This window comes from Calypte anna, chromosome 2, assembly GCF_003957555.1.
Source record: "Calypte anna isolate BGI_N300 chromosome 2, bCalAnn1_v1.p, whole genome shotgun sequence".
Taxonomy (NCBI): domain Eukaryota; kingdom Metazoa; phylum Chordata; class Aves; order Apodiformes; family Trochilidae; genus Calypte; species Calypte anna.
Window position 1 is genome coordinate 59,224,377 of NC_044245.1, and position 23,120 is coordinate 59,247,496.

At 42.3% G+C, this 23,120-nt stretch overlaps 1 protein-coding gene across 2 annotated transcripts in view; it reads left to right on the top strand.

Annotated features, from left to right (window-relative positions):
* The first annotated feature begins 16,421 nt into the window (after window positions 1-16,421).
* KCNG2 (potassium voltage-gated channel modifier subfamily G member 2) overlaps window positions 16,422-23,120 on the top strand; it is a 62,282-nt gene continuing 55,583 nt past the window's right edge. Inside the window, exons 1-3 of one of the 2 annotated variants that reach the window (XM_030445424.1) lie at window positions 16,442-16,509; window positions 17,557-17,601; window positions 21,541-21,605. The gene's annotated coding sequence lies outside the window, so the exon portion shown is untranslated. Of the gene's footprint in view, window positions 16,510-17,556; window positions 17,602-21,540; window positions 21,606-23,120 lie in introns of both variants that reach the window. The other variant, XR_003987209.1, reaches the window with a different exon arrangement.

The window sequence follows — 23,120 nt, forward strand, 5'->3', positions numbered from 1 at the left end:
GAGGAAGGGGGAGCCCCCTGGCTCGGAGAAAATGAGGCAGGGACATCTCAGGCATTGAGTGCCTGTCTGAGTGCTGTCCTTCACAGCAGTGTCACAGCTTTCTGCAGAGCTCATCAGTTCTCACCCTGAGAGAGGGCTACAAAGCCCAAGGGGTGGGTGGCATCAGTAATGCAAATGGTAGTGTTCTGTATGGCAGGAAGGAACAAAGAGTTGAAAAGAAATGTTATTTTTTTGTCTGCTAATCTGGCTCAATGGAGCCCATATGGAAATCACCCCCATGAAAGGTAAAATCCTGGTTTTTGCAGCATAAATCAAGGTCTTGTTTTATGAAACATAATTCAGTTGCTCCAGTAACTTCTTGGGAAATCATTTATTCCCTCTGTATCTTTTCCTGTTTCAAAACAAGAATGAAAAAATCATTGCAATGCACTATGAGGATGCTGTCAAGAGGAACAAATTATCCCTTTCCCAATTTACCTTTGTATTTTCCTACCTGGTGGGTAAGCAGTTACTCTTTCTTCTCTCTAATTTCTCTAGTGTTTTAGTGGCATTCCCTGCCTATGACATCCCAGCCTTCATATTCCAAAGCAGTGCTCTCCAAGGCTTTCAAGACCTGCGTGCTTGCATGGAGAGTGGGAGTTCTTCTCTTGGTGTTCATACCATAACATGGCTAAGGCAGGAAATTTGACCTCTTCTGGAAATTCTGTACATCTTTTACTGATCTGTAACCTTCTAGAAAGCCTTTGGCTGTGCCAAATTTGTAATATTTACATCAGCAATATATAGAGTTCATTTATATACAACTAGAGCCCAGTTGGGTTTCATTGACTCTCCCTGTTTAGTGGGAGGACTCTATCAGACCTCCAAGACAATCCTTCCATCCTGATACTGAAGGACTTGTGCAAAATCTCTTGCTGTTTGCAGGTCAATCCCTTATTAATATTTTAGTTACTAATATTTTTCTCCCTGCTCACTTAGAAACAGCCTGAAATAGCCCACATATATCACATTAACATAGTTTGTTTATTTAGAGATCACACCTGCATTTTGTGCAAGAAGCATACGTATACCACACCTTCCTTTTGTCCAGTTTTCTTCATTATGGAGGATTTTTCTATCTAGCTACCCGGCACCTCAGCCAATTTCCATTCATCACTAACTTCAGATTCTTCATAGATTGTAAATGGCACTGCAGAATTGCTCACACAAATGCTATAAAAAGATGGTTTAAAGTACATAAAGGTCTCAACTGAACAATTCCTGCCAGTACATATAGCTGTTATTAACTGAACTTCCAGTTAATTAAATGGACTTCTGCTGGGCTAATTTTGTGCTCTTTAAAGATCTACTCAGAGGAGTCCCATGGGCTTAAGACTGGGAGGAAAGGGAGCCTGAGACAGTTGGCCAGTTTTTAAATACCACTTCCTTCAAGCCCAAGATAGGTGCATTCCTTTGAGTGGAAAATCAGGTAGAGATGGTAGGAGACCCACATGGATCAGTGAGGAGCTTCTGAAGAAAACTCTGTGGAAGAAAGAAATTTAGAGCTCAGGGATGAAGGGACTTGTCACTTGAGAGAATCATAGGGACATTGTCAGAGTATGTAGGGAAGGCAACAAGAAAGGCCACAGCCCTCCTAGAACTAAAACTGGCAAAGGAAGTAGGAGGAAACAAGAAGAGCTTCTTCAGATATATAAGTAGTAAAAGGAAGAATAGGGAAAATATGGGCCCACTGCTGAATGAGGCAGCCGCCCTGATACCAGAGGATGCAGAGAAGGCAGAGTTGCTGAATTCCTTCTTTGCTTCAGTCCTTACTCCTCAGACCAACCCTTGTGAACTCCAGACCCTGGGCATAAGAGAGAAAGCCTGGAGGAGGAAAGACTCAGCACTGGTCAGTTAGGAATTGGTTAGAGATCAGTTCTGCAAATTGAATATATACAGGTCCATGGGCCCTGATGGGATGCACCCAGGAGTGTTGAGAGAGCTGGCTGACGTTATCACTATACCACTCTCCATCATTTTTGAAAGATCATGGATAACAGGAGAGGTGCCTGAGGACTGGAGGAAACACAATATCACTCCAGTCTTCAAAAAGGGCAAGAAGGAAGAGCCAGGCAATTACAGAACAGTCAGCTTCACCTCCATCCCTGGAAAAATGATGGAGCAGCTTGTTCTGGAGGTCAAACTTATAGTAAAAAACAGTGTGGGAAGTGCCTTGAATTAATCTAAAATGAACAATGACAATGAAAAAATATTATAGTGACACATAACTGGCAGTATAGAACAAAAGTGGTCCACAGGCAGTGAGTGACTGTCCATGTATACACTTTTTTTTAGTGTGCAATTATATATTATATGAACTAAATGGGCAAAACCCCAAAACCCTATTCTCACTCAGTTCAGTCAGTATTTTCTGCTGAAGGGAGATTACTAAGTGATAGTTTGTAATGCTGCTCGTGGAACTTGGACTTTTTGCTCATTTCCCCCTGGTAACAAGCAAAGCCAGTTAATCCTAAACGTGTGTCAAAGAGTAACTGTTTCTTTCAGGAACAACGATATCATGTGCCAGTACATATGCTGGCACTTTGTATTATACAGAGACCAATGAGAGTTCACTGAATTGGGTTGTCCAGAAAGCTCCATATCCAGTAATTTCAGATGGTTTAAAGTAGACCTTACATAAGAAGATAAGACTAAAAAACAAAACCTGAAGACTACTCCACCAATGAAATCTACAGTTAAATATAATGTTTCTAGAGCACTAGTGCAAAACTGTAAAAGAAAGCTTCATCTGAGCCTGGAAAATGAGCTTTAAATTATCTAAATTAGATTTCTAACACAGAGCTCGTTTCCAAACTATAGGTGGAAAAAAAGTATGTGTTAAAAAATCAAAAGCACCTATGCCTATAATATGTTTTCCTAAGAAGAAATTCTGAGGTTTATTGAAACTTTCTTCTATTTTCCTTACCATAAAACAGAAGCAAAATTTTCATTCTACTAAAGAAGGAGCATCAAGGGATGACATTCCTACTAGGCTGAAAAAACAACTTCAAAAAAACCAAACAGGCCCACACCTTCCCTAGTCTTCTTTTTACCATTAATATACCTATAGAAATTTTTGCTATTCCCCTTGATCTCCCCAGCTAGATTTAATTCTAACTGAGCCTTGGCTTTTCTGAACAGGTCTCGATGCTCTGGCAGCTTCCTTATATGCCCCCCCATTCTAAATGTCCTTTCTTCAACTCCTTGTATTTTTATGTGACAGTGTGTCCAGGAGCTCCTTGCTCATCCAGGCAGGTCTCCTAGCATCCTTTCCTGCCTTCCTGCCAAAATGCTTTTCTACTCCAATCAGTGGGAATGCTGCTCTGAATCCTGGCCAAGCTCTCCCTGAGCTGACAGATGAGTCTTGACCTCAACTCCCAGCTCCCATATGCATTCCTGTAAACCCACTGTGGCTGCTCAAATCCTAATCCCATTGCTCTCTCCACTCCCTGTTTTTGGTGTCAGGATGCTCTTCAGCATCAAAGAGCAGGAGGTGTAGGGCAGCCCTGCATGCCAAGGCCTCCATCTCTGCTGGGTCCTGCTCAGTGAACACACAGCCCAGCACATCATACCCCTGTTTAGATAAAATGTTGCTCAGGGAACAAAATGACACTGTCAGTAGAAGTGCTAGATGGAATACCAGCCCCACTGCACACAGACCTGCCAAAACCTGTGTTGAGCTTTGCTCCCAGCTCCATACAGCTTCATGACTGATTTCATCAGACATCTGTACCCACCTGCCTCTGGGGTGCCATCTCACTCATCTGGAGTCTGCCTTGAGAATGCAACTGCTCTCCTTACACAATTATTTTTTTTTTTTTACTGCTCCCATGCTCTCCTTTTTGGCAGTACAATATTTAAACTAAAAGAAAGAAAAGAAATGGAAACACATTTGTAAACACACTAAACACAATGGAAACACACTAAAACTCCAAACATGCTGTCTGATACTTGGGCAGATAACATTTCTCTGCTTACCTCTGTAGTAACTCTCTGGTAGCATACATACAATGGACTCATTTTTTGTCTTTCAAATATGCAATCCTCTTCTGGATGCAGGGTGCACCTACTGGGTAATATTCACTTGGACGGCAATTTCTGACATATCTGGCTGCCAGGGTCTAGAAACACCAAGTCAGAAACACACACAGGTCCTCAGCTTGCACTTTAAAATACAGTGAATGTGCAATTGCTCTGCTACCCTGGAGACAGGGAAGGCAGAGTAATGATCACAGAAAATAGGGCTTTAATGCAGCCTGTAACTTTGCAATTTCTACACACAGAAATTGCTGGCAGGTCTATCACTCCCCCTAACAATGTTGTGAGCTACTCAGAGGTACGGGCTGCCAGCAGATGCTCTGTCCCAGAGCTCCTCTGCTAACCCTTCAAGACCAGCAGAAAGCAGCTTTGGAAGTTAACAATTTGCAGTATCAGTGGCCCTGGCAGTCCAGTGTGTACAATGGTGAAAATGGAACCAGAGGAGTGTTTCTGAAGAAGGCAGGAAAACTGGCTTTCAGCAGGTTTCTGCCTCCTGTTGTGGAATGCCTTCATCATCCATAAAAGAGCTCTGCAACTGAACAGTGGCCTAATTATTAAATGTTGCTCTCCAAGGCCCTGTCTCTTGTTCTCTGTTTAATGTCTTTTTGGTGAGTTCTTTCCATTTTCTTGAATCACTGCCCTGGCTTTGTGCTGATGGTTTTGTCTATACTGAGCCTGGAAATTTTTCTTTCCCTTCTTCCTGAGCTATCCATGTTCAAGCAGAAAGCTTGTGGAGAGGTGCTAATGTTTTTCCCCAGTCCTCTTCAGGCAGGATTTAAGAGCTGATAGTTAAAACCACAATGTAGGAAAATTCATTTGCAAAAGGATATATTTTTCTGCAACCCTTTTTCTTTTTTAAGCAGAACTATCTCATTTTCTCTTAGAAAATAATCCAGAGATTATTTTATATTGTGCATACTTGGCTATAGCTGAGTTAAAATTTAATTGCAGCTGTAGCTTTTTTGTTTTGTTTTGTTTCCTTTTTTTCAGTTCACCACTGTCTAAGGGTCTGTGGTGGCTCTTCAGACATAACCTGTGTCACCTAATTTCCTCTCTACAGATCAGTAATGTGAGTAATGTGTGATGCACATGAAACTGCAAGTGGTGTATGTTCCATTTGAAAGAGTGGCTTCCAGTGTAGAAATAAAATACTGTCCTGATTTTTCACTGACAGACTAAGTTTTTCTGTAATATCCAGGCCTTTGGATATTTTGTTTGGTTTTTTAACTCTTTCAGACCATACATTCTTCTGTATGTTTATGTCCTTTTTTTTCCCTGTGCTTTATTGTCATAGCTTTTTCTCATAGTAAAAGTTAAGTACTCTGTTTTCTCAGTATTTCTGCTTCAGATTTAGTGGGCACAGAGAAGTTAAAATGCACTTGTTTGCTGTTAAAAATGTGCCCGTAAAAAAAGATAATGGAAGAAAAGAAGATAGATCTCCTTCAGCTACAGCTTGCTTTGATTCCGGATTAAAAGCCCCATGGAAAATAAGATAAGGGTGTCTGACTAGTACCACCCTGAGAAAACATCAGAATTATTGCTTAGTTTATTTGAAATATTACTGTTATCCAGGAAGTGTTAGACTAATGTTTTTTTCCAAAAATGCTAACAAAGAATGCACCCAAGGAGTGATCACAGAAATTACAAGTATTTGGGGAATGGATGAAGGAGGAAAAACAGTCTTTGCTTCACTGTAATGACTTCCCTATTAATGCAGGAATAGTTTCGAGTACTTCAGATGGCTTTGTGTTCTGCACTGGGACAAGACTAATACTTCCTTGAAGTCACCAGGGGCAGGACTGCCATCTCAGTGGAGCCTACAGCCTGCCAGCTGGGCACTGAGCACTCTAGGGCTCTGATCTGACTGATGTGACCATGCAGTTTCATGTATAATGTGGGAGGGAAGCCTGTTTAGGCTTCTGAGGCAGCATCTTTGTAAACAAGAACATCTTTCTCTAGACTCTCCTAGAAGTCTAGAGGGGTAGAGAACATGTCATTAGGAGAAAAAATTTTAGAATAATGCTTCTAGCTTCTGAAGCTACTTGTGCTCAGTCTTCATGAAGGTTTTGGCAATGTACTGGGTGTCTAATCAATTTTAATTTCTATTTGGGCCTTGAAAGGGTGTTTTGCAATATGTGTTGTAAGGAAGCAATAGCACCATTGAACTAAAATGGTAAAATATGATTTAGTGTCAAATTACTCATAATACAGATGAGTCTTACATGTCTGCTGATTCACTCAAAGACCCATTAAACAAAAATAAAAGTGAAAAGGTTGTTGGTGATATTTAATCTGTAATCTTGGTTTTACAGAAGACACATAGCTAGGAGAAGAGAGATGTCCTGCTATAGGATGACCTTCTTCAGCCAAGCAAAATCCCATTTCACAGTGTATCTGGAACTGTCTCAGCTGGAACCCATTTGAATGTTTAAGGCATGCTCTTGGATTCTAAATGAGCTGGCACTTCACCGTTTAAATAAATAAATAAAATTGCTTGGCAAGATCTTTGTGAACAGTTCAGCAAAGATGCCTTCTCAATAAGCACCATCAAACAAAAAACATTTATGGTATTCACATTTCTAAAAAAAAATTTAAAAAAAATGTATTGTTGAGTTCTGTTCATAGAACTGCATCTCCAAAGTAGCTCAAAGCATCTGAAAGAGGTGGAAAAATGACTGAAATCTTTTGCCTACAGTGATTCAGTTCAAGAATGCCCCAGCAAAAAGCAGTTTGATTGGGCTGCTGTGAATTTTGCATTCCCCAGAAGTTTCATCTCCATCATGACCATTATGACAGTAAGCATATCACAAAGAACCAGCCTCATCTTCTCAAGGTAATTACTGGTTGAGAAACTGATTATATTTGAGAAAATGATGTAAAGGCACCCAAGATAGCTGCTGCTCCTTGACAAACTGCCTTCCCCCCTCTTCTTGTCTGTTCTGCTCTGTGACAATTCCCTCACTGTGGAAGCAGAGAAAGTTCTTTCATGACAATGATCAGGGAGAAGGAGCCAAAGGCAAATGTGCTCTTCTGTGACATCTCCCACTGATGCAGCCCCAACCTGTACTTCTGAGCAACACCTCAGTTCTGCAAATTCTGAGTATCAGGAGGCTTGTTAAGTCAGAAATACCACTGGCAAGTCTGGGCATTCATTACATGGTAATAAAATCACACAACTTTCCTGACAATCTGTTTTCTGTTTTCAGCAGCTTCGTTGCTATGAAGTAAATGAGCAGTGTAGATAGGACATCAGTCTTGTTCTCATCAGGACTAAACACTGGGAGAAAAGCCTGTTATCACAGAGATCCATTTAAATAAAATTCTGCAGGTACCATCACTGAAATTACTTATGTTGTTCACTGTGGTGGCTTTGTTCTGCTTCATGTTACCTCAGCCCCTGGCATTTGCAAAAAATAAGTAATTTAAACTCCATTCAACCTAACAACTGCTGTGACATACATCAGACCTTTCTTTACAAGTTTTAGCAGCATCCTATTTTGTCTTTAAAGACACCACTAGCAAGAGCCATTATGAAAACTAATGGGGTAACCACATTCCCTCCACCTCCTCCAAGCCACCTTCTTCTGGATGTCAGCATCTGCACCAATATCCACAGATTCTTACTCTCCCTTTTTAAAAAAATCCACAACTGACATAGCTCATAATTAACATGCTGTGCATCTTGCTGCCCTAACCTTCCCTTTCTTGCAGCCATCCCTACCTCTCTCACATGTTCTTTCCTTGTGCAGGAATAAGCTAATATCCACATTAAAAACCTACAAGCAGCCCACTGGTTGTTCAAAACCTACATGAGTTCCAAAAGGTGACAATGCCTTAAGTGGATATTTGAGGTTTACGTACAGCTACCTGTGGCCTACCTGAGGTCATCTGTTTTCCTCTTAACCTTAATTGCTCTGTAAGGAGCAAAAGCACACTTACCAAAACTCAGTTTTCTCTAACTTATGCTGCAAGCTGCTGAGAACTGTAGGTCTGACCATTTTCTTATGAAAGAGATGCCATAAATACCAGAAACATGACTTTAATTCCAACATGAGCAAATAATTTACCCGATTCTTTTCTGTTTGGTGGAAACTGGATTCATGGCCAGATGACACTTACAACAATCTACATAGCTAAAAAATGCAACACCGAAGTAAAGAAAAATATATTCCTTCCCAAAGCCTGAAATTTGTTTTAAGAGCTCTGCAGTAACTTTAGTTCACACAAAGAAGCTGGAAAAGTATTAATAATGTAAAGTTTTTTAAAAGACTCAGTCCATTTCATTAAGTCCACCTACCTCTTGCTTTAGTAAATTCTGTGGACTGCATGATCTTTACATACGGAAGTCTGGCATTTCCAACGCTATTTATTTATTGTTTTTCGTGGCAGACAGGCTGGGGGAAGAAAAGCTTCAGGGCCAGTTCTAAATGCAGTCTTTATAATGTGGTTTTCATAAAGGAGCTCTCTGCATGTTCTGAATAAAGTCTCTCTTCTGCATCAGGTGCTGTGACAGCCTAAATGGTGCCATAGGCAGGAAAATGAGTGCTTTTCTGCATCCTTTTTCCCATAAACCAGAAAATACCAACCTCTCTGCTAACCCGGGGAGTCCCCCAGCCATTCTCTGGTATAGAATCATAGAATTGGCTGGGTTGGAAGGGACCTCAGAGATCATCGAGTCCAACCCTTGATCCACTACTGCTGCAGTTACCAGCCCATGGCACTGAGTGCCACATCCAGTCTCTTTTTAAATATCTCCAGGGATGGAGAATCCACTACTTCCCTGGGCAGCCCATTCCAATGCCTGATCACCCTCTCCGTAAAGAAATTCTTTCTAATATCTAACCTAAGATAGACGGTAGGTCTCCAGGAAACTTGGTCACCCCAGATTTAAAGTGTAACCAAGACAGCATCAGGCTGTGGGAGCTGTGTTCTGCTTGGCTATGCCTATGCCAGCATTGCAGTTCAGACCAGGACCGTGCTTCTGAAAAAAAATCTGATTGTCCCAATTTACTGCTCTTGGTTTCACATTGACTGACCTGAGTTCCTTCTGAAGGAGCAAAACTGAAAGATGTATTTCAGCTATGAATGGGCATGGGGTCCCTAGGAGCACAGTGCAGCTCCCCTGAAGGGAAAACTGAAACACAGAGTGTAAAATTTGGGCCATCAGCACCATTTTTCTCCTAATGTAGACAGAGCCCCCATTTGCTGTTTTTCCTCTGAGAGGCTTTGTACCCAAAATGCTGCAATGTGTGCAGAGCAAGCTGAATAATACAGAAATTCTACCTGTCTGGATGAAGGTCAATAGAGGAATTTACTGTGAAGTCAGTGACTGGGACTGTAAATTTACGGTACACTAACTTGCTGTAGACCACTCCTAGGGGTAGTTTACTCTTCCCTGAAAATGGCTTATTCAGTAAAAATTTAAAAGCTACTTTACATAACATTAAGTTTCCCATACTCATAAGCCTCCAGATGACAGGAATGCTGGACTATTAAATATTAATCTGAAACAACTTTCAGTATGGTTTTGTTAAAGTTTTTAAAATTTCTATGTATTGACAATCAGAATTAAGGGGACCTCATTTTTTTCCAAAGAGAATTTTAATATACAGAGAATATTTTAATATACAAAGAATATTTTAATACAATGTATAGAAATTTTAATATTTTAATATATAAATCCTCAGTTCTGAATAAGAAAATCAACACAGTAGCCTAGCTTGGTTTAATGATCCATTTTAAAAATCTGAAGCTTGTCAATTCTGGATTAACCTTTTTCTGAGGACCACAGGGTAGATAAACCCCACAGAGATCATCTTCATGTTATTCTTCTGACATTGTCCTTGATCTTCAGCCAAATGGCTTAGACCGTCAGACCACAAACCTCATCATGCAGCAAGTATAATACTTCTACATGTGAATTTACACAATTAATTAAAACTAATTATTTAAGAAGCATTAACCCTTGAGGTTGAAATTTTGCCCAAAGCAGGGCAGGATCAAGCTTAACACTGTTGGAATATTTGCATTTTTCTGGCTGCCTGACTTTATTCAGTAAGTATGATTTCATTTTTGATCCTTGGGTTTGACAGACGAAATTTAATTTCCAAACTGCTTGAAGTTTATGCTCTGTATTTCTTCTCATTTACAGAATGTTTTCTGCCTGGGTATTTTGAGTGGGCAAGTCCTGACACTAGTAAAATATCTTTTCAGCATGAGTATGGCTATCAGAATTTGTTATATCAACACAGAGGTGGACATATGCTGATTTTTTACATATAAACCATTTGTAGATGAGCAATTTCTGAACACATGATGTGGTCTATAATCAGGACAGCATTGCTGCCTGGGTGGGAAGTACCATGCCAGCCACCTCAGTTGGGCACTTTGGCCAGATACCTGCATGGGGACAGTTTACAGCTTAAGTTTGCATCTGCTCTGGAAAAAGTAGTTGAAACCTTACTATACGTGTTTTAATCATAAAGTTCCTGTTTTGATAAATGTTAATATGTGTATTTGGGTCTCATTTTTCAAACTGAAGAGCCAAACAGCCAATCATTTAGCTAAACATTTCTTCCTTGGCAAAGTGACTGTCCCCTCCACCACCCCTGTGACTCTGGAAGTGAACCAATGAGAAGAACATAAACACCTTTAACAAGATTAAAGAAGTTTCTGTTTCAGGGTAGATTTGCATATACTATCTTAAAATCGAGTCTACCTTTAAATGTAAGGTGGCTTGTATGCTGTCTGTTATGACTGTGCTCTTGCAACAGGATACAAGAGATTATAAAGACCCAATATCATTGCTGTGACTTGTAGCAAAACTGATGTAACATAACCCAGTGTCTACTAAAATAGGAAATATCACAGCTGTAACTCACAACAATATTATTTCCACACAAAAAGAGCGTGGAATGTTTACAAGCCATCATCACAGTCACAGTATTATGTCTTCTGTGACTTTCTACTATCCTTTGCTTATCAATTCTTGTGTTTTTCCAACACGGGTAATTTTCCCTGAAACAATTTGAAAAATTTGCTCTAATATAAAAAGTAAATCCTGCTTGCAGCAAGTTACATAATTTCTATTTATTTTGTAGAGAGCTCTAAACTTTCCTTCCTCTTACACAAAACAATATAAATACACAAAAAATGTTATATTTATTTAACATACACACATGGCCACTTTAACGGATCATTAATATTTTGCAGATGACCACTTCAGTCACAAATAACTTGAGGGCAAAACTACAGTATTGTCTCTACCACTGTCATTGATACAATCATATCAGCCTTCCCCACTGCACTTCTATCTGCAGTATAATTTCTTAACACTGAGAAATTTGTTTCCATCAGCTGTCCTGCATGGAAGTGGTTGCAGTCACAAAATAGAAGTTCAATTTAATTATTTTCTCACTTGAAAAATCACTCTTAACTGCAGCAAGTGATGCTTCATTTCCCTTTCTTGTTTTTCTCCCATCCTTTTCCCTCCCTCATTATCTCCATGACAGGTACCAGCATTTTGTTATCTGCCTCTCTCTGCCTGCAAAAAGCATACTCAGCAATACTTTGTGACAATCAATCAAAAATATTATGATAATAGTTTCCAACAGTCTTCACAAGCACATTCACTTCCCCATCTCTGGGAACTCTGTCTGCTATGAGAGCTGAGGAGTGGGATTCAGGCTTCCTTTTGTGCCTGCCACCAATTCTGAGGAGCAAGTTTCTACATCTGTCTCCACAGTCTACACACACACTGGGTGCCCAAAATTCATGGTCACTATCACCTTCCTTTTTTTGTGATTTCTCTTTTTTACAAGGGATTAATACATAAACCTCAACTTCCATTAGACGCCACTGTTCCTAGGCACATCCTCTGCAAAGACGTCCAAGTCATTACTTTGTTCCTTCCAAACAGATGGAGACAACATTTTATACCAGTTTGCAGCTAAAACAACTTGGCTGACTGAGACACCAGGGGAAAACTACAAAATTACAGCTTTAGTACATGTGTTTACTACCTATACCCATCTCATTTTTTCAGTCACCTGTGAAGTAATTTAACCATGGGGGCCCAGATCCTTCATCTGTAAAACACATGTACTGATACATACATAATCCCTAACCCCTAATAATACTTATTCCTAAAGACTCCCAAGAAGCTGAATATATTTCAAGAGAGCTTTTTGACACTCAGCAGAAACACTTAATTGACCTTCAAAATTCTTTCTGGATTAGATGATACAAATCGTAGAAACTTAGAATGGTTTATGTTGGAAGGGACCATAAAGATCACCTAAATACAAACCCCCTGCCATGGGCAGAGACACTTCCCACTAGACCAGATTGCTCCAACCCTTTATAAAGTGACCCTCCCCAGCTTTCCTGTAGGACCTCTTCAGGTACTGTAAGGCTGCTATAAGGTCTCCCTGGAGCCTTCTCCTATCCACGCCGAACAACCCCAACTCTTTCAGACTGTCTTCATAAAAGAGGTGCTCCAGCACTCTGATCATCCTCATGGCCCTCTTCTGGACTCACTCCAACAGCTTCATGTCCTTGTGCTGGGAATTCCAGAACTGGACATAGCACTCCAAGTGTGGTCTCACAAGAACAGAGTAGAGAGGGAGAATCACCTCCCTTGACCTGCTGGCCATGCTTCTTTTGATGCAGTCCAGCATAGGGTTGGCTTTCTGGGCTGCAAGTGCACATTGCCAGCTCATGTTGAGCTTCTCACCAAACAACACCCCCAAGTCCTTCTCCTCAAGGCTCCTCTCAGGCCATCCTCCATACAACCTGTATCTGTGGCTCCGGACTGACCCAAACCTTGACCACAACCTTGCACTTGGCCTTGTCAAACTTTATGAGGTTGGCATGGGCCACCTCCCCAACATGTTAAAGTCACTTTGGATGGTGTTCCTTCCCTCCAGTGTGTTAGCCACACCACACAGCTTGGTGTTGGCAGCAAACAAGCTGAGAACCTAAACCAAGTTCATCATGGCAGTAATAAAAACTGAGAAGATAATCTGAACAAATCAACAAAAAAGCAATGCTAAGAGTCATCCTATTTTGAGTCTAAAGGAAGAGGAATTCTTTTCCTCTTCACAGCCCTGGGTTAACATTCCAGCTTCTTTCAACTTTCAGATAAAAACCTTTAAGTGTTGCACTTCAAGCTGTTTGGGTTTTTTTCTTTATGAAAGTTGCTTGTAGTGAGCAGTGGAAACACATAAAAAGTGTAAGCACTTTTAAGTTTATTACTTTTTAAAAAAATATACACATATTTAAGAAAATTTAAACTAAATGAAAAGTTAAACTAAGCTGTGCTTCTGTGTTTCTTTTGTCACCGCCACTGTAGTTTCTGGATATGGAACAGAAGCAATGGCAACACTAGTGAGAATAAATGGGTAAACATACCTGAAAATTGTTTAATCACACTCCCTTTGACATAATTGGGACTTCAGGCAGTGATTTCATTTGGAGAAAGAACAGGTCAAATTAGAAAATGGAATTTTTGAACTCTAAAACTACAACCACACTCCTGTGCAAAGGGAGATGCTTGAAGAAAATCATATAAATGTTTTCTTAATAACAGTAGGAAGACTTGATTGTAAAACAAACTTGCCTACATTTACTCCAGACAAACCTGGAAACAAGAAAGAAAGAACAGTAGCTATCAGATCCTTCTACAAGCAGAAGCATGAAAAAAGCTGCCATTTTACATTTTGTGGCCCACTGTTTCTGCTGTGGCATTCAGAAGGATTGGATAGGAGCCTAGTGCCTTGCTGCTGCAGCTGGGTATCCTGCATGAGGTGGGGAATGGCACACAGGAGATGGCCTACAAGGAACATCAGCAAAAAGCAGCACAAAAGAAATGTCACTGTCTGAAGAAGGCTGCAGACCGAGACCCCGTTTTCATCACCAGTTTTGCCAAGGCTGTAATAACATGATCCTGTTCCGACTAGTTAACTGCTCCTTGCAAACTTTTCTCCATCTATTAAAAAAAGTGGAACTGGTTTTGACCCTATGAGTGGCATTCTGCTATTGATCTTACCTATGCCTTTTCAGTATCTTTAGAATGTTTGCATCTATTAAGATTTGCAGTTCAGTGCAACTGGGGTAAGGGGAGAATATTGTTTTAAACTTTAAATACACACAAGCAACCACTCTCTGCAGGGTTTGATCCAGTGCAAGCCGAAAGGTAACTTCTGAAGATAATAGTACCCCATCAGTTTGTGAACAGAATTGGGCTCATAGTGTGAATAGCTTTGTCAAATTACAGTTTAGGAATTAGAAATAATAAAGGTAGACCTCAGTGTATTTTAACACAGAACATTTTGAGGAAAGCTGTGCTATACAGAGGTGAAAGTAAATGGATAAATAAAGGGAACAGGCACAAAAAAGTAAGTGCAAGAAAACCTCATGCCAGTGGAATTATGTTCCAGGCTATGTGTGCTGTCAAGCAGCAAACAAGTAAAAATAAAAAGATCTTTCTGTATGAGGAAGGCAAGTGGTTTCGAATAGTTCTTTAGTAGTGGTAAAAACAAGGTCAGATATTGTAGTGCCTGTATACTTCCATAGACTTCAGCAGGAGAGCTGAGGGAATGATTCATGGAGAGCACTTAAGCAGCTGTGCCAAGATGGAGCTGAGAATATAAGCAAGGTTGAATGCATGGTTCTGTTTGTTTGTGTGTGCATAATGCAAGAACCAAGTATGAAATGAAAGTAGAAGGCAATATATTTAAATTGACAATTATTTATTCCGGATTACCTTGAAAATCAAATCATTCAAGGGCAATGAAGTGTTCCCTTGAAATGCAATGGATTTTGTAATGAATGTAAGCAATAACAAAATTAAAAATAATAAATACTAAAGAATGAAGTACATTTGTACTTAAAAAGATAACCTCCCTAATAGCTACAGATGGTATCAACAAAGTGACGTGGGGACAGAGAACATCTTGCAGCAGATGTGCAACCCATAGGCTTCTTTTGCCAGGCTTTTGACCAAAATCTGGAGCCAAAGAGTAGCCACGGAGACATTTTAAAGAAAATTACAAGAGATAAAGGAGGTACCTGAGAAAATCTATTTCAATCCTTGCAAATACGTTGCAACTCGTTGTAGGAGGATGGGGGGAGGGGGGAAGGGGGGATGGAGAGGGGAAAAAACAAAAACAGCAAGACATCCTCGTTAGTAAAAGCATAGAAGTTACGAGTGTGTTTTCTTTCTGCATGGTTGAGCTGCACCCTGGGGAACAGTGTCCGCGCAAAACCCCGATCTCGCAAAGGCAGCGGCTGGGTTGCTGGGCACTGCTGCCGAACGCGCTTCCCAGCCGGGCTCCCAGGATGCGGTCGGGTAACAGCTACACCATAGTTAGTCAGAAACTCGGGAAAACATCTCTCCCCGGCCACGGGAAGCATTGCGTGGGCTCGATGACAGCAGTTTTCTGCAGGAGCCGCGCTGTGTCTGTTGCTCTTAAGTCTGCGAGGGGATTTTGAAGGGGTAAACCGGGCTGGGACCGACTGCGCGGCCGGGACGAGCGCATCGGCGGGGGGAGCGCATCCACTACTCCAAGCGCGTTAAAGTCAGTCTCGGGCTTAGTTTTTGGGTAACTCCCGGCAGCTGCTGGCGGGCGGAAGCTGCAAGCCGCGGAACGCCAGGTGGGTTCAAGGTATCGATAGTAACACCGTTATCACCTTGCCGCCTGGCAGCAGGACGAGGAACACTGCCTCCCCCTGACTCTCCTCGCCCCGCGGGGAAGAGCTGCGGTCAGCGCTGCCGCCACGGACCCCCACGGCTCTCCCAGCCCGGCTGCAGGGCGGGAGCTTACCCCGGGGGAGGGACCGCCTCCCGCGGCACGGCCAGCGCCGCCGACAGGGCCGCCCCCAGCCCTGTGCCCCCGGCGGCAGACGGCGCTCAGCGGCCGGCACCGGCGGTGTCGGAAGCGGCGGGTCCGCACGCAGCCGGGTCGAACTGGAGAGCCGGGAGCGGGAGCAGCCGGCCCCGATCCCGGTCCCGGTGGAGAGGGGGCAGAGCCTGAGGTGAGAGGGGGCGGGCGGGAGGAGCGGGGTCACCCGGTGGGCGAGGGGCTGGGGGCGGGGCTTGTGTCGCCCGCCTTGTGTCGCCCTGCCGGCGCTGGCCGGTGGCAACTTTGCCGCTGGCAGGCGACACCGACCGCTGTCTTGCGGGGTCCCCTCCGCGGCCGGAGCCGTGTGCGGAGCGAGGGTCGCAACGAGACCCGGGGAGCGAAGCGCGGCCTCACCGCCCCGTCCTTCCTGCCGGGGTCCCGCTGGCCACCTCCCTTCGGCCCCGGCGGCGCTGCCCCTGGGGCGGGTGTCAGCTCCGAGCTGCGCCGGGGCCGCCGCCGAGCCGCCCCTCCCCGCGGCCTTCCCGGCCGTCAGCCCCACCATTCCGCAGCCCTCGAACTGCGGCCGAAGGTAACGGGGCTGGCGCTGGGGGCAGGGGTCAGTGGCGCTCGGGTCTGCGGAGTGGGGCGGCCTCTGCTTGTTCCTGAACTGCCCGAGAACACTTTCTGATTTGCTTGCCTGTTGTGTTGTTGTGGGGTGGCCTTTCGTTTTGGTCGCAGAAGCAGCGTGCACCGCTCCGTCACTGAAGTGGCGATGGTGTGCCCTGGGATGTAACTGCACAGGAGCCCCAAATCCTGTAGGTTTTGCTTAGGCTGAGCTCCCGCTGGGTTTATGGGCCTTTTTGAAGGTCTACACAAAATTAGGTCTTTAGTCAGGTGGCTACATCTGCTGAATAACGCATATAGCTAACGTGGTTATGAATTTCAGTTTGGATCATAAGGAGTGTTTGCTCTGAATATGTATGTCAGTCATAGTTAATGTTTGTTAAACATGCTAATAAGAATTTGCGTGCATAGCCTCGGCGAGATCAGACCATAAACTTTGAAGGCAAATCAAGGGTCTGTCTTGATTCAGAACCACCCTAGGGTTTTAATATACTGCCTCAGCCCTGGCCCTCAAAATGGGTTAAGATTAGTCCCAAGGAAGAAGGCGTTTGTCCCGAAGACCCCTGACAACCCTCCTCGCTTTTGGTGAAGTATTTTTGAAGAAGTGAGCTCTCTATCTCTGCAGTGCTTGTCCTGGAGTTACTTTTGAAAAAAAAAAAAAAAAAACAACTTGCCACATCTTTCTCCCTGGAAGAAGATTGAGTTTGTAAAATGTGACAAACTGGAGGACAAATTTTTAGTTCAGCCTGCACTACCCAAACTTATTTCAGATGAAAAGGTGTCTTACGACTCTGCTTATTCCCCCTGGCAATTTGCATGGTTCTGTAATAACCTAAAGATGACATTCAGAGAAAGAAGTCAGCTTCGCTCAGAGGATTTCAAACCTCTTTATTTGCTCTTCTTAAGGCTTCCTTAAAACAAAGTAGAAAGTTTGGAAAGAAACCTATGATTTGAATATTCAGCACTTCCGTTCTCTTGGGTAAAAGCTGACTGATGTTCACACTTGTTTCAGACAGGTTTCTAGGCAAGCAGAAAGATCAGACTTGACACTGCTAAGGTAAACCTGAGGTAAGGCAAGAGGATAGCCTTTTTTTCTTTTTTTTTTTCCTCTCTACATCATTCCTCATGTGGGAAAATGGGTTTTAAACTAGGCAAATTCTCTCCTGTTTTTTTTTGTTTTACATGACACTTTTATTTTGATGGGTTAATCAGTGTAACGATTTCTGTGGAAACTCAAGACTTCTACCTTTTAAAAATATTGGCCATATCATCAGATATTTTCAGGCATTATGTATGTGAGACAGGATTGCACTTGCTAGGAGATTAACAGCACTTGGTCTTGTGCCTAATAATACATCATGGGAGCACTGCAGTAACTGTCAATAAATGTCTGTCATCTCTTTGGGCTTAATTATGGAATGGTTTTAAAACAGCACACAGTTTCAGCTCAGCTTTTAAATGTAATTCACTCTTGTTTATGAATGACTCTTGTGGTGCCTGGATCTATCAGCAGTGTTTCTTTAATAAAGCTGTGCTTTTTTATGTGGCTTTGGTTTTGAAGCTCTAAAATGTATGAGTTGTTTTTTTTTTTAATTTCCCTGTAGTTTTTGTTGAAAAAACAAAAGAAAAGAACAGAAAAAAACCCCAAACAACTGCATTTGTTTGATGAACAGAATGGATAGGCAGAATTGTGATGGCCTTCAGATGATTCATCTTTTTCCCTTTTCTTTGTCATTGTTGTGTTTGATTCTGGGAGAAATCCTTTAAAATGCCTACTATGATTTCAGGACAGTCTAAGAAATCGCTGTTTGTGCCTTACAGTGAGCTCTCTAAGAGCAGACTGCATCAGTGATCGAGCTGATGTTGGATGGATTTTTATACACTGGAAACTCTCATGTTTCTGTAGCATAAGAGCTGCCTGATTTGAGTAACAAGAGCCAGAATACCTGTTGGGAACTGACAATGCTGTAGCAAACCTGTGCCAGCTTTGTCCATGGGTGCTGTTGGTACAGGGTAAGAGTGCTGAGGTGTTGAATTATTCCAGACTTCTGAATTCTCAGCATAGCTTCTAGCTTGTGAAGTTGTGTGGACAGCTATTTGGTAGCTTGTTTTGTGCCACTGGGGGAAAGACTGAACTGGATGGAATCACTGTGTCCTTAGATTCTTTGAATGGCAGATTGAGAGGAAGTGTTTTAAGACTGAACAGGTGATTTTAAAAATGCACAGTTTGAATGGTATTAAGGGAAGAAACAGGAAACTGAAGGTAGTGAAAACTCTTTAAACATTTTCTAAAAGTCTAAGGGATTAAGAAGCCTTTTTCTTCTTTAAAAAATTACACAGGAGTCAAGGCCCAAGGTGTTAAATTTGTGATACAGATTGGTCTCCATAGGGGGGCATAAAATTTTGTCAGATATACGTAAGCAATAAAAGTTAAGATTGTTTCTTTTCAAATTTTTTTGTAGCTCTACTAAAAAAGTGAGGCAGCTGTGTCAGCTCTGGTCTGGTACTTAAGATATTCAGTGTGTCTTGCATTGTACCAAGTAACTTATTTGCTTAATCAGTTTTCAGTTATGTGACCTGCATGTTTCCCTACTCAGATTAGTGTCTTCGTTGGATTGATTATTACACCTTTTTATACTCAATGGATCTTGATGTTTTGTTTGCATCAGTCATTTAAAAGTACCTATTAATTAAACCTGACAGCTTCAAGTTAACTTTGTACTGGTTTCCTACTGTATTCATATTCTGCATCACAGCTGAACCTATATCCCATTTCAAGAGGTAGTTCAGCCATATGGAAAGTCAGACTTTGGTGCTTCTGTTCCATTTGTGTAGTGTCTTGCCTGTGGAGACCCCTTCCTTGTTCCTCACTTTTTTCTTTTTCAATGGGACTGATACCAATTCGAATCTAGATTCTGTGCAGTGTGGTTAAATGATGAGAAGAATAAAAAAATAACACTTTTGAAGACTCTATTGCTGGTCATATGGGCTGATGCAAGATGTGTGGCTTTCAGCTGACTTTCCAGCAGAATGGGCAGGGCCTCCAAGGAAGAGGCCAGAGTCCCTGCTTTGTTAATATGTCCTTCTGCCCTTATGTCTTACTAAAACCTGGTGTGCTTTAGGATGAGTGCTTTGCATTTTAAAGCAGCAAATACGTCCACTTATTCTAGGTGTATGTATTCCACTGAAGATTAATTTCTGGAGCATTCTTTTTCTTCTTAAATACTGAAAATATCTTTATGGTTTTTTCACCCTGGAAAAAAATCTCGTAGCTTCTTAACATGAACTGGCATGTCTGATAATTATTCAGCTTACACCAAGAAATTTGCCATTTCACAACCATTTATTGATAAAATCTAAAACTTTAAAGCAGATCAGAGGTTTGTGGTCTTTTTTTTCCAAATGACAGAAAACCAGAGAAAGTATTTAAATTCTGTAATTGAATCAAGTTACTTTTAATCAGATCCTACTTCTGAATAGAAAAGGTCCCAGATGATCTCTTTGTCACTGTCTTTCAGGATTCTAAATAACTACATTAAAATAAGTATAATAAAGACGATTCATTGTCATGCCAGCTCTTGGTAAAAATAAAATTAAAGCCACTATATTTACTGGATATCTACATAAATAAGGTTCTACATGCTCTGAGCTACTTGGTTAACTAGTGTCTTTTGTTTTCTGAGCTCTCTTAGTAAAATTCATTAAGTTTGTTGAAAACAAGGTATCCAAATAAAATGTTAAATTTGAGTTCTGTACAACTGGCAGGAGGTGAATCAATATTGGACAAATGGGAAAAACATGAGCATTTAGAGGGAAAAGCATTGTACACAAGATTCTAGGAATATTAAAGCAGCTGAGATGAAGCAAAAATAAAGCATTAAACCCATATCCTTTCCCTATTGTTTCAAAAGGTGAAGAAGCCAGAGATCTGTAGTCAAGGGGGTGGAGTCTGGTTGGAAGTCTGTTTCTAGTGGAGTCCCTCAAGGGTTAGTACTAGGACCAGTACTATTCAGTATATTTATTGATGACCTGGGTGAGGGAACAGAGTGCACTATCAGCAAGTTTGCTGATGACACAAAACTGGGTGCAGTGGCTGACACCCCAGAAGGCTGTGCTGCCATTCAGAGGGACCCAGACAGACTGGAGAGTTGGGCAGGGAGAAGTTTAATGAATTACAAAAAGGACAAGTGTTGCATCCGGGAAAAGAACAACCCCAGGTACCAATACAGGCTGGGGGCTGAGCTGCTGGAGAGCAGCACAGGGGACAGGGACCTGGGGGTGCTGGTGGGTGGCAGGATGACCATGAGCCAGCGATGTGTCCTTGTGGCCAAGAAGGCCAATGGCATCCTGGGGTGCATTAGAAGGGGGGTGGTTAGTAGGTCCAGAGAGGTTCTCCTGTCCCTCTGCTCTGCCCTGGTGAGGCCACATCTGGAATATTGTGTCCAGTTCTGGGCCCCTGAATTCCAGAAGGACAGGGAACTGCTTGAGAGAGTCCAGGGCAGAGCGACCAAGATGCTGAAGGGAGTGGAACATCTCCCTTATGAGGAAAGGCTGAGGGAGCTGGGGCTCTGCAGCTTGGAGAAGAGGAGAATGAGGGGTGACCTTGTCAGTGTTTATAAATATGTAAGGGGTGAGTGCCAGGAGGACGGAGTCAAGGTTTCCTTTGGGGTGACTAGTAATAGGGCAAGGGGCAATGGTTATAAACTGGAGCATAGGTGGTTCTGTATAAATATTAGGAAGAACTTTTTTCAATGTGACGTCCCCTGTTCTGGGCACTGGCACAGGCTGCCCAGGGAGGTTGTGGAGTCTCCTTCCCTGGAGACATTCAAAGCCCACCTGGATGTGTTCCTGTGTGACCTCCTGTAGGTGACCCTGCTTTGGCAGGGGCGGTTGGACTAGATGATGTTTACAGGTCCCTTCCAACCCCTAAATTCCTATGATTCTGTGAATTACACATGGTTGTGTTGATGGAGAGTATTCTCATCTTCTTTTTCAGAGGTCTATGTTCCTTGAAGAGACAAGTAGTGTTTAGACTGAAATGGTACTCACAGGAAGCACAGTGTAAGTATTACTGGTATGGTTTTCTGTGATAATTGAGTTAGTCCATAAGGATCCTGACAGTTAGTGGTGACTGCAGCCAACGCTGCCTTTAAGCTTCACGTTGTCCACCAGCCATCCTTGGTAAGAATAAGGTTCAGTATAGCAACTTTCTCATTTGTTCCTTTGTCACTCAGAGCAGGAACTTGTCATCAGTGCAGTCCAGGCCTGATGGTGCTTTTCTGTGTTGTCCCTCCAGCAGATATTGTGGGTGGTTGAAATCCCCCATCAGGACCAGGACCCTTGAGCACAAAGCTGCTCCTGTCCATCTATAGAGGGCATCATCTGCTCAGCCTTCCTGGTGAGGTGGCCTGTATCAGACCCCCACTTTATCACCTGCCCCAATCTTCCCTTTAACCCTGACCCATAAGCTCTCAGTCAGCTCCTCACCCATACCCAGACCAAGCTCCATGGGCACTACCTGGTCAACGATGTAGAGGGCAACACCCCCTCCTCATCTTCCCTGCCTCTTCTTCCTAGAGCTTTTACCCATTTATTTTCACTCTCCAGTCCTAGAAGTCATCTCACCATGTCTCAGTGCTGCCAATAACCTCATAGCCCTGCAGGCACACATACATCTGTAACAGTTCTTGTTTCCCATGTTATGTGCTTTTACATAAGGACATTTAAATTAGGCCCCTGCTGAAGCTCTCTTACTGGCTGGGATTACTTTCTCCTGCATTTCAGGTGTTCTCCTGAAAATACTGGTCTGTTACTTGTTTGACTGAAAACAGGTATCTCTTAGGGCAGATCTGCATACTGTGGTGACTTTGAAGGTGTGAAATTTTGCATCCTATCACTCTCTCTCCCTTTCATCTCCTCTCTCTTGTTCTCTCCCTTACCATGATGCTCAGCAGCACATGGAACATGAGTTCTGATTTCTGTGCCATTTACCAGTACTTTTTCAGGTGGATATGGGGTTACTAGGCTGTTACTGACCTGAGCTGGAATGATTTCATTCACAGCTAAACTGTTTGGTTACAGTTGAAGCAACACTGAACTGGCAGTGTAACAAAGATAAGAACCCTGTAGCATCAACAATGGGAATGTGATGATTTAACCACACAAGTTATGCAGATTAATGAAAGAAACAATACGTGATTACCATTAATGAACTGAGGTAATGTTGCTTGCTGGGTGCTGTGAAGCAATGTCAGCCAGGAGCCTGACCTGCTGTCTGAAGTTGGTTGTCACACTTGTTGATGGATTTTTCAGAGTGTAGAAAAATATTCTGTGGGGTTTTTTTATATTTTTTAAAAAGAGCAGCATCTTGCTTTGGAAATGAAATGGAAACAGTTCCTAGAGAAAGTGTGTTGTCAACACTGTAAGTTGTTGAACTGTGAGACTAATAGGATAAACTGAGTATGGGGATAGGCTGAGCCTGAGGAAGATGAGAGGTTATCAGACTTCTCAGAGTGAAGCCCAAGCATCCTAGGTACTCTGCACTGAATAGGTTGTGGTGGACAACAGAAAAAACAG